General features: G+C 47.6%; 1 protein-coding gene and 1 long non-coding RNA gene across 47 annotated transcripts in view; one reads left to right on the top strand and one right to left on the bottom strand.

Annotated features, from left to right (window-relative positions):
* Positions 1-10,856, bottom strand: part of MAPT (microtubule associated protein tau) — a 132,172-nt gene that overhangs the window by 115,344 nt on the left and 5,972 nt on the right. The gene's annotated exons all lie outside the window — the stretch shown is intronic.
* Positions 3,994-9,047, top strand: LOC144335818 (uncharacterized). The gene is made up of 3 exons (XR_013407009.1): positions 3,994-4,132; positions 6,113-6,224; positions 8,913-9,047. It is a non-coding gene; the product is annotated as an uncharacterized LOC144335818 (long non-coding RNA).

The following is a 10,856-nucleotide window of genomic DNA, read 5'->3' as shown; positions in this document are numbered from 1 at the left end:
GCGCTGGGATTCCAGGCGTAAGCCATTGCACCTGGCCCTGTTTTTGTCATTTGAGATAGGTTCTTGCTATATCGCCCAGGCTGGTTTCAAACTCCTGGGCTCAAGAGATCCTCCTGCCTCAGATTCCCGAGCAGCTGGGACTACAGGCACAGCCACTCACTAGCATGTGGCCTTAGGGGTTTTGTAGTCGATATTGAACTCACCCACTCATCCATTTATTCATTCACGAATCAATTACTGAGTGCTTATTCAGTGCCATGTGCTATGCCCAGCTCAGAGGACACAAAGATAAATAAAGCATTTCCCCGCGACGGGCGAGTGAGGGAGTCTGGATCCCTGGGGAAGCCCAAAGAGTGGAATTAGACAACATTGTGGAAATTAAACACAAATAACGGGCACTAGTAATGTGAAGGCAGCGTGATTCCATTTGATGTGAAACTAGAAGGATAGAAACTCATTTACCAATTATCTTTAAATTCTAGCAACTATTTTTAGCCTTTAGATGTGGAAAAAATAACTTGTATTACAGGATGTGTTACCTAACTGTCTGCTTTAACATGATGGTGGTTTTCCTCCTTCTGTCTTCTGGATCCCTGGAAATGTGGGTACACATGAGGCTCCCTCTGCCTCCTCCCACGGCCATATGAACTGCCGCCTCCTAGGAGAACCTGGCAGGGCTGGCAGTGCCCCCAGCTCCCCAGTTCAGCCCAGAAGGGGGCTGCTTGGACTCTGAGATTTCTCCCTTCACCTGCGGCTGCCTCCTGCCCCCATGACTACAGGGTGGTGAGCACTTTTTGGCACAAATTATGCCTCCCTGCATATACATCTTAGAGTTTTTTTTTTTTTTTTTTTTTTTTTTTTTTTTTTTTAAGGAAAAAGCCATCTGTTGATGATTTATTTATCATATGGTATAAGTTCTCAAGCTGAAATTCCAGGTCTCTGCCCTATGAAAAACAAAACAGAAACAAAAACACTTTTTTGTCTTTGGGCAAGAAAAGCAGGGAGGCACTGGCAGTTTAATAAAGGGTAAGAGCCCTAGGCTAAAGCAGTGAATGGGAAAGCTAGGGGGAAGACCATGCACTAGGAAGCAGAAACCCAGGCGTGAGAAGCACAAGTCCTGGGTTCGACTCTCCTACCAGCCTCAAATTAGCCGCGGGACTCCAGGTGCCACTTGACTTCCTGAATCCCACTGAAGCTCCCTGAATCTCAATGTCCTAATCTGTAGAAGAGGGGAAGGAATTTTTCACTCACAGGCTCATGTCAAGAATCAAATAAGATCATATAAACTGCAAAGTACTATCCACTTGTTAGTAATTTAGGGAGTGGGGGGACCTCCCAGCACCCTGATATCGCATCATGTGGGCTTCCCAAGTGTGAGGTTACACCGTGCCCCCATGTCACTCCCCTGTCTCAAACACCTAGAGGTTGACATCCAAATAAGAATATTAAAGTGACTCAGATTTATTATTTTTTTGAAATGGAGTCTCACTCACTCTGTCACCCAGGCTGGACTCGGCTCACTGCAACCACTGCCTCCCGGGTTCAAGTGATTCTTGAGCCTCAGCCTCCAAATAGCTGGGATTACAGGTAGTGCACCACCAGGTCCAGCTTTTTTTTTTTTTTTTGAGACAGAGTCTTGCTGTATCACCCAGGCTGGAGTGTAATGGTCCAATCTCAGCTCACTGCAACTCTGCCTCCTGGATTCAAATGATTCTCTCCGTCTCAGCCTCCCCGGTAGCCAGGATTACAGGTGCATGCCATCACGCTTGGCTAATTTTTGTGTTTTTAGTACAGACGGGGTTTTGCTGTGTTGGCCAGGCTGGTCTCAAACTCCTGACCTCAGGTGTCTACCTGCCTCGGCCTCCCAAAGTGTTGGGATTATAGGCATGAGCCACCACACCCAGCCTAATTATTTGTATTTTTAGTAGAGACAGGGTTTTGCTATGTTGCCCAGGCTGGTCTTGAACTTCTGGCTTCAAATGATCTGCCTGCCTTGCCCTTTCAAAGTGCTGGGATTACAGGAGTGAGCCTCACACCCAGCTGACTTTGATTTTTTACTGGGACTGACCTTCTAATTAGCCCAGATTGGATCAATATTTGTGTATCCAGAAAGCCAGGTCATCCCAAGTGTTCTCTGTACATTGTGGGCCCAGTAGGAGGCAGGGCTTATCCCACTGGAAGGTGGCAGTCTCGGGAGTCTTGGTAGTGGAGTCCCTGTGACACGGGGTCCAGGTGTCAATCTCTCTGTTGCCATTGGGCAGCCCAGGGCACACTGGTCGCATCTGTCCCCCGGGTGTAGGGTGCTCATGGTCTACGGCTATGACCAGTGTGCCCTGGGCTTCCCAATGGCGACAGAGATGCCCTCTGCCCAGCTCCTAATTTTGCACTCAGGGCTGTGTGCCAAGGTGCCCACACTCTGCAGCTCCCGCCGGGATCCAGAGGGGCCTATGCAGGCTGTGCTCAGGGCCAGGACTGAGGCTACTGTCTCCAGGTGGCTCCACCCTTCAGTTTTGGATGCTTCATAAAACTTTTCTTGAAGAATGACTCAGCACTCACGCTTAATACTTAATACAATGTACAGGCTGAAATGATCCCTCTGCCTGCTCCACCTGCTCCAAACCCTGATAAAACAGAAACTAGGGTGGGATCTCACATATGGTGTCTTCACTTTGCAGCCGGTGGATTTTTTAAAATGTGGAGGAGAAGGTGGGAGGCAAGACCAGAACTGAGAAATGACTCTTGCTTTTAGTTAGAGGGAGGGTGGCTGTGGGAAGTGTATTTCAATGCCATAAAAGTACCCTGTGAGGTTGCAAATTCTAAGTAATTCGATATGCATAACCCCAGCCTCAGCTGTGTGAGCTCCTCCCTTCTCTGTTCCCCATCACTCCCCCTTTTCCTTGTCCCAGAGTGTGAACCACACTGGTGTAGACATGGGGAAAGTAAAGTGGATTTTTGAGGAAGGGGGATCAGGCGTGTCGCCCAACAGACTGGAAAATACAGACTCAGTCTCTTCACCTTTCCTCTCACTGTGACCCTTTTTCTTAACCGTAGAGGGCTGACTTTGTCTGCCTTGCTCAGGGAACCCGCCCCACTTTTAATTAAATTTCTCCCTGTAGACACTGTCTGGGAAGCTGAATGTCATCTTCCCTGGGCTTACCCGCCAGGCTCCTCTCATCCACATCTTCCAGCCTCTAGCCACATGGACCCCTCCGGAGTGTGTGTGTGTGTGGGGTGTGTGTGTGAACATTTTTCATGCTTGATGTGAGCCAGAAGAAAAATGAGCTTCTCTTTCTGGTAAGTGTGGACCTGCCCACAGCACTAAATTTGGTTCTGCCGTCACCGGAGCCATGAAGCAGCAGCCTGGTTTAGAGGCTTGCCTTCAGTTTCAAACAATTTCTCCAGGCTCAGGTTACATGTGACCCATTCACAGAGCCTGGAGGCCATGGCTTCTCCAGTCCTCAGCACTAGAGACGGGGCTTTTGGTTCCCGCACAACTAGCATAGCCAGTGGAACCAGATGGGGGATGCTCTGAGGTTGCAGAGGCAGGAAGGCAAGCGGGGGAGAGCTTGGGCCTGGACAGAAGCATGATCTGGCTCCCTCCCCAGCTGTGAAATCTCTGAGCCTCAGTTTGCTTCTCTGCAAAATGAGGATAATAATCCCCACCTCGTTGGGACTGAGGATTAACGAGGCAATGGTTTTAGTAGAATAATCCACTGCTGCTATTATCAGCATCTTCGTATGGCAAAACTCATTTGGACCAATGGGGAGTGTGTTAAGTCAGTCTGAAGTAGGGCAAAGGAACAATTATAGAATGTTTTAAAGGAAATGTGGTTTTTATTATTTCCAAGTATATACAGTACTGGAACTGAGTAACTAGGAGGTGGAGGACTGACTTGATTTAAATAAGGAGAGCTCATTTGACATCGCCTGTTTGATTTCTCAGCATCCACCTGTGTTAATCAAGAGGGTTTTGAGCTATATATGTGCCCAGCTCTGTGACTGGAGAAGGAAAGTCACGTAAGACACAGTCCTTGCCTTCATAAGACGTGCAACCTGTGGGCAGATGAGTCCTACACAGGAAGTGGGGGCAAGAGGGGAACTGTGAGCACTGAGGAGCGCGGCTCTGCCACAGGTAAGAGGAAACGCGCAGCCTCTGGACCTTGAGTGTCAAGGCTGGGGAAAGCTTCAGGGAGGATGGACACTGAGGAAGGTCAGGGCGATTTACATATGGGGTAGGGCAGGGAGAGAGGGGCAAAGCTTCCATGGGTGAGCAAGGGGCAGAAAGAGCACGGCGTCTATGAAGGAGCCACAGGGCAGGCTGGCAGGAAGCGGGAGGTGGGACTGGGCAGGGAGGTGAGCCAAGGTGTGGGGACCCAGGCAGGCAGCTCGAGGCCAGCTTGGCTTAGCAGGTGATGCTCATGGCAGGACCACACGTGGAGAGGGCCAGGGCAGGTGACGGGGTTGCTCTGGGAAGAATTTGGCAATGGCACGCAAAACGGATTGGATATGAATTTTGGAACTGAAACAGGGAACAACTCATTGTTTCCATAAGGATCCGAGGGTGAGGTGATAAGGCCTAAAATCATGTTATCGCTGGTGAGAGTGTGACTGGAAAGAGAGGGGCAAACTGAGGCAATGCCTGGAAGAAACTGGCGGGTCTGTTCCAGGATGTGGAGGGGGAAGAGCTTGAGTCTCCATGGCTTGCCACACTGGGGACTGGAAGACGGCAAATTCCAGTGACCGAAGTGGACAGACCAGGTGGTAATGGGGGCAGCATTTTACTAAAACGCAAGGCTATGGACACCCAGGACTGGCACTCAAACCTGGCCACGCTGGAGAAAAGATGTGCCATTGCCAGGGTGGGGGTTACGCATACATCCTGAAATACCGCCCACCATCCACGCTCCGGAGAAACCCTCCATTCACAGGGTGAAGGCAAACTGACTTCAGCCCCGCTCTGGCTCAATTCAAATTCCAGGTGCAAGCAGTTCAATTAATGAGTCTGCCCCGTGCCTTTGCCACCAAACAGTCATCAGAATATTACACCATCCAAGTCAATGCCTGGCTTTAATTTAATCACTCATGCCTTAATCAATTCCTGTCACATGCTAAACGCTGTAAGTGGTGGGGAGAGGTTGCTCCTGGGCATAATTAGAATATGAGATTCTGTACCAAGTCCCTGTCTGGTTAGGAAGAAACTGAAAACTCCAGAAAAATGGAAAAGCTCCCAGGAAATTCTATGTAAGGGTCATGACTTGAGCTCAGAAGGAAGTCCCAGCCCTTCCCCAGAGAAGTCAGCACTGGCAGGGGCTGGAAATCACTTGAGGTCATGCTCAAGGCACCGCCACTCACTGTCTTGCATCCTGGTTTGGGTCTCCTTCCTTCTAAAGCAGGGGACAGACAAGATCAGTGCAGGCTGTTCTGTGGCCACCCATGCATCCCTCCTGGGCACAGACCTTGCTGGCTCAGCCCTCACCCCTAGGAACCAGCTGCACAGTCTGGCACTAAGGGAGCCAGGTGGCAGCAGCTATACTATTTCAGGTCAGGCTAAAGTCAGCCCACCAAAGACTTCAGATCAGCACCCGACTGCGGCTCCCGGGAGGCATCCCCTAGTCCTGCAGCACTTTTGAGAAGCTCAAAGGAATTCTCTTAAGTTGTTTTATTTCAGTTCTATGACTATGAGAAGAGAAGAGAGACCACATTATCATCCATTCTGAGGGGGAAGACAGCATAATCTCCATTTCTCAGATGGAAATATGGAGGCATGGGAAACCTTAATCTTGGCCAAAAACCTCTTAGTTGACAAATGAATTCAGGGCTTGGCAACCCTAAGCAGCCAGTGATAACAGGGGCCCACAAAATGAGGGTGTGGCTCGCTTCTGGAATTCAGTCTTGCTGGTAACAAATGATAAGATCTTTCTTAAAGTCTTTTTATTTTTATTTTTTTAATCTGGCCCAGACTGTCAACTTATAACATGAATCCTACTGATTAAAAATTTTTTCTTGCATTTCTCATCCGCCATCAAACATTGGTTCATGATTATTTATAGCACTTTAGTGACATTGAAAGGGATTTATTTCAATTTATTCAGTCTTTATTAACACTCCACAGGGAACAGAGTGCAGCTACCGCTGGCCTTTTCTCAGGCACAGCTGAGATGCTAAGAAGGGAGGAACTTTACCACTAAAGGAAGAACTGAACCTGGTGGAGAGAAGCCCAGGAGGCAAGTTATCTCGATAGGATTATCCGGGAAAAATATTAAATAGGTTTTAAGAAGGTTCAGGTGAGTTTATGAATGATCACTCCTTTATTCAAGCGGATTTAGGGATGTTCTGCAAAATCCTCTGTTTCTAAGCTGGCCTCATGGAAAGCGGCGGCAGAGGCAGAGGCTGAGCCGCTGCACTGGGGATTGGGGCCAGTGGGGAATTTCCCCTGCTCATAGGGAAAAGACAAGACAGAAAACGGATGGTGGGAGGGCCGGTGACTCTTCCAAACGGCTATTCCTGATGTTTCCTGGCAGTGAGCAGCTATGAAAGGGACAGGTTCATATGTGTCTATACCATGATTTTTGCTGTGCTCCAATGTTACAGGAGGTTATAGACAACAGTTTTATTTGCCTATATAACCTTTGCTTGGCTTATTAACACGCTGATTTAAATTCTGATGCATTGTCAAGTAGAAAGCTGTTCAGGTTTTCAGCAAGCCCAATATAAAAAATCCAGGCATGCAACAAATAGGTAGTGAATATTCACATTTAAATACATGTAAATATAAATAGAATTTAAAAAAAAATGTTTAGAGACAGGACCTTGCTGTGTTACCCAGGCTGGAGTGCAGTGGGACAATCATAGTTCACTGTAGCCTTGAACTTCGGGCTCAAGTGATCCTCCTGCTTCAGCCTCCCAAGTAGACAGGGCTACAGAAGCATGCCATCATGCTCAGCTAATTTTTAGTTTTCTTTTGTAAAGACAGGGTCTTGCTTTGTTGCCCAGGCTAGTCTCAGACTCCTGGCTTCAAGCGATCCTCCCACAATGCTGGGATTACAAGTGTGAGCTACCGAGCCTGGCCTCATTTATATACATATAAAACCAAAGATAATCTTTTTTTTTTTTTTTTTTTTTTGAGATGAAATCTTGCTCTGTCACCCAGGATAGAGTACAGTGGCACAATCTCGGCTCACTGCAACCTCCGCCTCCCGGGTTCAAGCCATTCTCCCGCCTCAGCCTCCTGAGTAGCTGAGACTACAGGCACCTGCCACCACGCTTGGCTAATTTTTTGTATTTTTAGTAGAGACAGGGTTTCACCGTGTTAACCAGGATGGTCTCAATCTCCTAACCTTGTGATCCACCCGCCTCCGCCTCCCAAAGTGCTGGGATTACAGGCGTGAGCCACCGCGCCCGGCCTGCCTGATGTTGCCGTGATTACCCAAGAAGTCTCTTTTTGAGGAATAGGCCATGGTAGAGGGATGAGGTAAGACAATAGTTTGCTGCCAGCATTCAATTAAGAACAACTGGAACAGGCACCCCTGAAATGACCTGCAAATCAATGGGAGAACTGGATCCGATCCAGGACAACTCTGTTGACACACGATTTAGAATGTTGGCTGCAATTCAGGAGGAGGAGCTGTCCTTTACGCTGGGGGACGAGCACCGTCCCATGGTTCCATGAATTGGTCCTTCCCAGCACTTTGTTCTTGGCATTCTGTGGCGTCTGCAGATAACGTGACAAGCAATTATGGATCCAGGGGTCTTCTAATATCCTTGCTATCCCAGGGAGGCGGATACAAGGATGCAAGTGCATCCCTGGACTTTTTGTGGTACAACTGCAGATGTAGATCCCAAGCCAACATCACCAGCCTTCTCAGTAAAACGGAAAACTGGGCCATAGGCTGGAAGGAAAACCAGCAGCTGGGACCAGAGATAATTATGTCCCTCTTCTCTTTGATGCCTGGATTTAGCAGTAGGGTGGATGAGGCCAAAGGAGAGGAATGAATGAAACGTTATTATCAATGGTTTCAGATTTAATTCTCACTCCCTGATTTAAAACTGTTTTTAATATTGGACATTGATCTAAGACTCTTTCCTCAGGGGAGTTAATATAAGAAAGGGAATTTAAACTTATTTTCAGTCTGATGGAGAGGATTTTGTAGTGCCCTCTTAAGTTGGGATTCCATGTGAATGACTTCAAAGTGCTGTGCTAGTCCTGGCAGACAGACGGAAGACAGGCGGGGAGGACGCCCACCTTTTACTTATTTAAAAGTTTCCCCAGTAGGTGTTCTTCTGATACCCTGTACGAATAAGACATGAAGGTCTGTCAACATGCAAGGCTGGGGTCCTCACAGCCTGATCTGCAGTTAGGACTGCCTCTTACCATAGCCCAGCACTTCCTAAAGGTCATCTGTGCCCATTCAAAATCTTCTACGTACACCAGACTTGCTATAATAATCACATACCCTAACTAAGGTGCAAGCTGGCCAGGCATGGTGACTCCCGCCTGTAATCCCAGCACTTTGGGAGGCCGAGGTGGGTGGATCACCTGGGTCAGAAGTTCAGGACCAGCCTGGACAACATGGCATAACCCCATCTCTACAAAAATACAAAAATCAAATGAGCATTATGGTGTGTACTTGTAGTCCCGGCTACTGGGGAGGCTGAGGCAGAATTGCTTGAACCCAGGAGGTGGAGGTTGCAGTGAGCCGAGATCGCACCACTGCACTCCAGCCTGGGCGACACAGCGAGACTCTGTCTCAATAAATAAATAAATAAATAAATAAATAAATAAAGTGCAAGCTGAGGGAATACAAGTGCAGAGGGAAGGATAAGCTCTTCAAATCATTCAATGATTTTAAGAAAATTAAGTTGAATGTTTTAGAAAGACTTCACAAAGGTGAGTAATATTTACTATCAAACAGGATGGTAAAGACCATGCAAAAAAAGAAAAAAGTAAAATCCCTGAGGGATTCTGCATTCAGATGACTCCACAATATAAATCCAAAATCCAAACTGAAATCGGAAGACCCAGACAGTGCATTATTAATATGGCACAGGCAAGAGAGACACGAAATTTCAACTGGCTGATCAGACACCAAGAGAAGACCTGGGCCCTGTGTCAAAAGATGGGTGAACGAATTTACATTTATATAGTTTCAGTTAAAGTAAAATCTTGAAAATCTATGTGTATCATTTACATTATTTTCTGATGTAATGACTTTTTAAAACTGATATATTGTTACTCAGTCTTGATTTAAGGGATAAGAAGGCTTCTTAGGCCTAATTTATTAATTCATAAATGACTATACTTATTGGATACATGGAATTCCTAAGATTCAGTACACCACAAGTTTGCTTTATTTAACCCTTTTCTACTCCACTCTCAACCGACCACCCTGAAACCTGTTCACCAGTTTACCAACGTCAGCACTCCGTTGAATTACTTCATTTGTAAAATCTCTTCTTCACCTCCTTCGCCTTCCCTGACTGCCATTACTTTCTTAATCAGCCCTCACTTTTTATTCAACAAGTAAACTGGAAAGATCTCTGAACCCAATGTACTAAGCCAGGTCACCCTTCCCGGGATGACTGGAGGGAGGGCAGGTCGGTTTGGGCTGGTGGAGAGCATGCAGTTTATTCCTGGCATGGAGTGGATTTCAGGAAGAATATGAAGCAGGGACAGCAGATGACAAATCTCCGCTTGCCTGTGGCAAGAGTTCTGTGTGTACATTTAAACATGGGTGTGTGAGGCCGGGCGCGGTGGCTCAAGCCTGTAATCCCAGCACTTTGGGAGGCCGAGATGGGCGGATCACGAGGTCAGGAGATCGAGACCATCCTGGCTAACACGGTGAAACCCCGTCTCTACTAAAAATACAAAAAACTAGCCGGGCGAGGTGGCGGGCGCCTGTAGTCCCAGCTACTCAGGAGGCTGAGGCAGGAGAATGGCGTAAACCCGGGAGGCGGAGCTTGCAGTGAGCTGAGATCCGGCCACTGCACTCCAGCCTGGGCGACAGAGCGAGACTCCGTCTCAAAAAAAAAAAAAAAAAAAAAAAAAAAAAAAACATGGGTGTGTGCAATTTTCAGAGGGTCCACGTCTGCCCAAAGTTTGGCTGCAGGGGAGCTGGGCAGTTACCCACTTTTCCTAACTTGATCCCTACTCAGTGTAACAATTTATCTGTACAACTGATTCCATCACCAGGGTCTTTAGACCCCTCTGCTCATTCAGCCAATCACAAGCACTTATCCATAGGACACTGCCAATGATGCGATTTACTGAGCAGTTACTATGTGTAGGGCCCTGGTGAGTACCAGGTTAGCTTGTTTGAACCCCATGGCAACCCGTGAGACAGGCACCATCATACTCCAAGTTATGGATGACAAAAAACTCTCCAAACAGCTAAACAACATGGCTTAGGTCCCACAGTGAGCAGGGAGCTGGGACTTATGTCCAGGAGGCCCAATCAGAGCCTGCCTCCTTAACCATTAGGCCAAACTGCCTCCACATGCAGGACACTGCCCTGCACTGGGGACCTGGGGGAAGGGTAACAGTGTCTGCCCTTGAGCTGCTCCCAAAACTTCCTTGAATAGCCTTGGCACAAAATGCATTTCTTGGGGACTCGCTGACATGGTGTTTGGATTTTTATCAGGTCCCTGATTGGGCTCAGCATGGAGCCTGATGAAATATGAAAAAAGCAAAGAAAATTAAGGGAATATACCTGGAAATTGTTCCAGTTTGTATTTTGCTGATGCCCATTGTATCTGCATGCTTACAGAAAGCTTCCTAACCGGAGAACCCAGAAAGCTCAAAACCTGTCCTGGGCCAGCCTCAAACTCCTCCTCATACTCAGGTGGGAGCCATCTGGGCA

This window comes from Macaca mulatta, chromosome 16, assembly GCF_049350105.2.
Source record: "Macaca mulatta isolate MMU2019108-1 chromosome 16, T2T-MMU8v2.0, whole genome shotgun sequence".
Taxonomy (NCBI): Eukaryota; Metazoa; Chordata; class Mammalia; order Primates; family Cercopithecidae; genus Macaca; species Macaca mulatta.
Note: the sequence above shows the minus strand (reverse complement) of the source record. Positions and strands in the feature narration are given on the sequence as shown.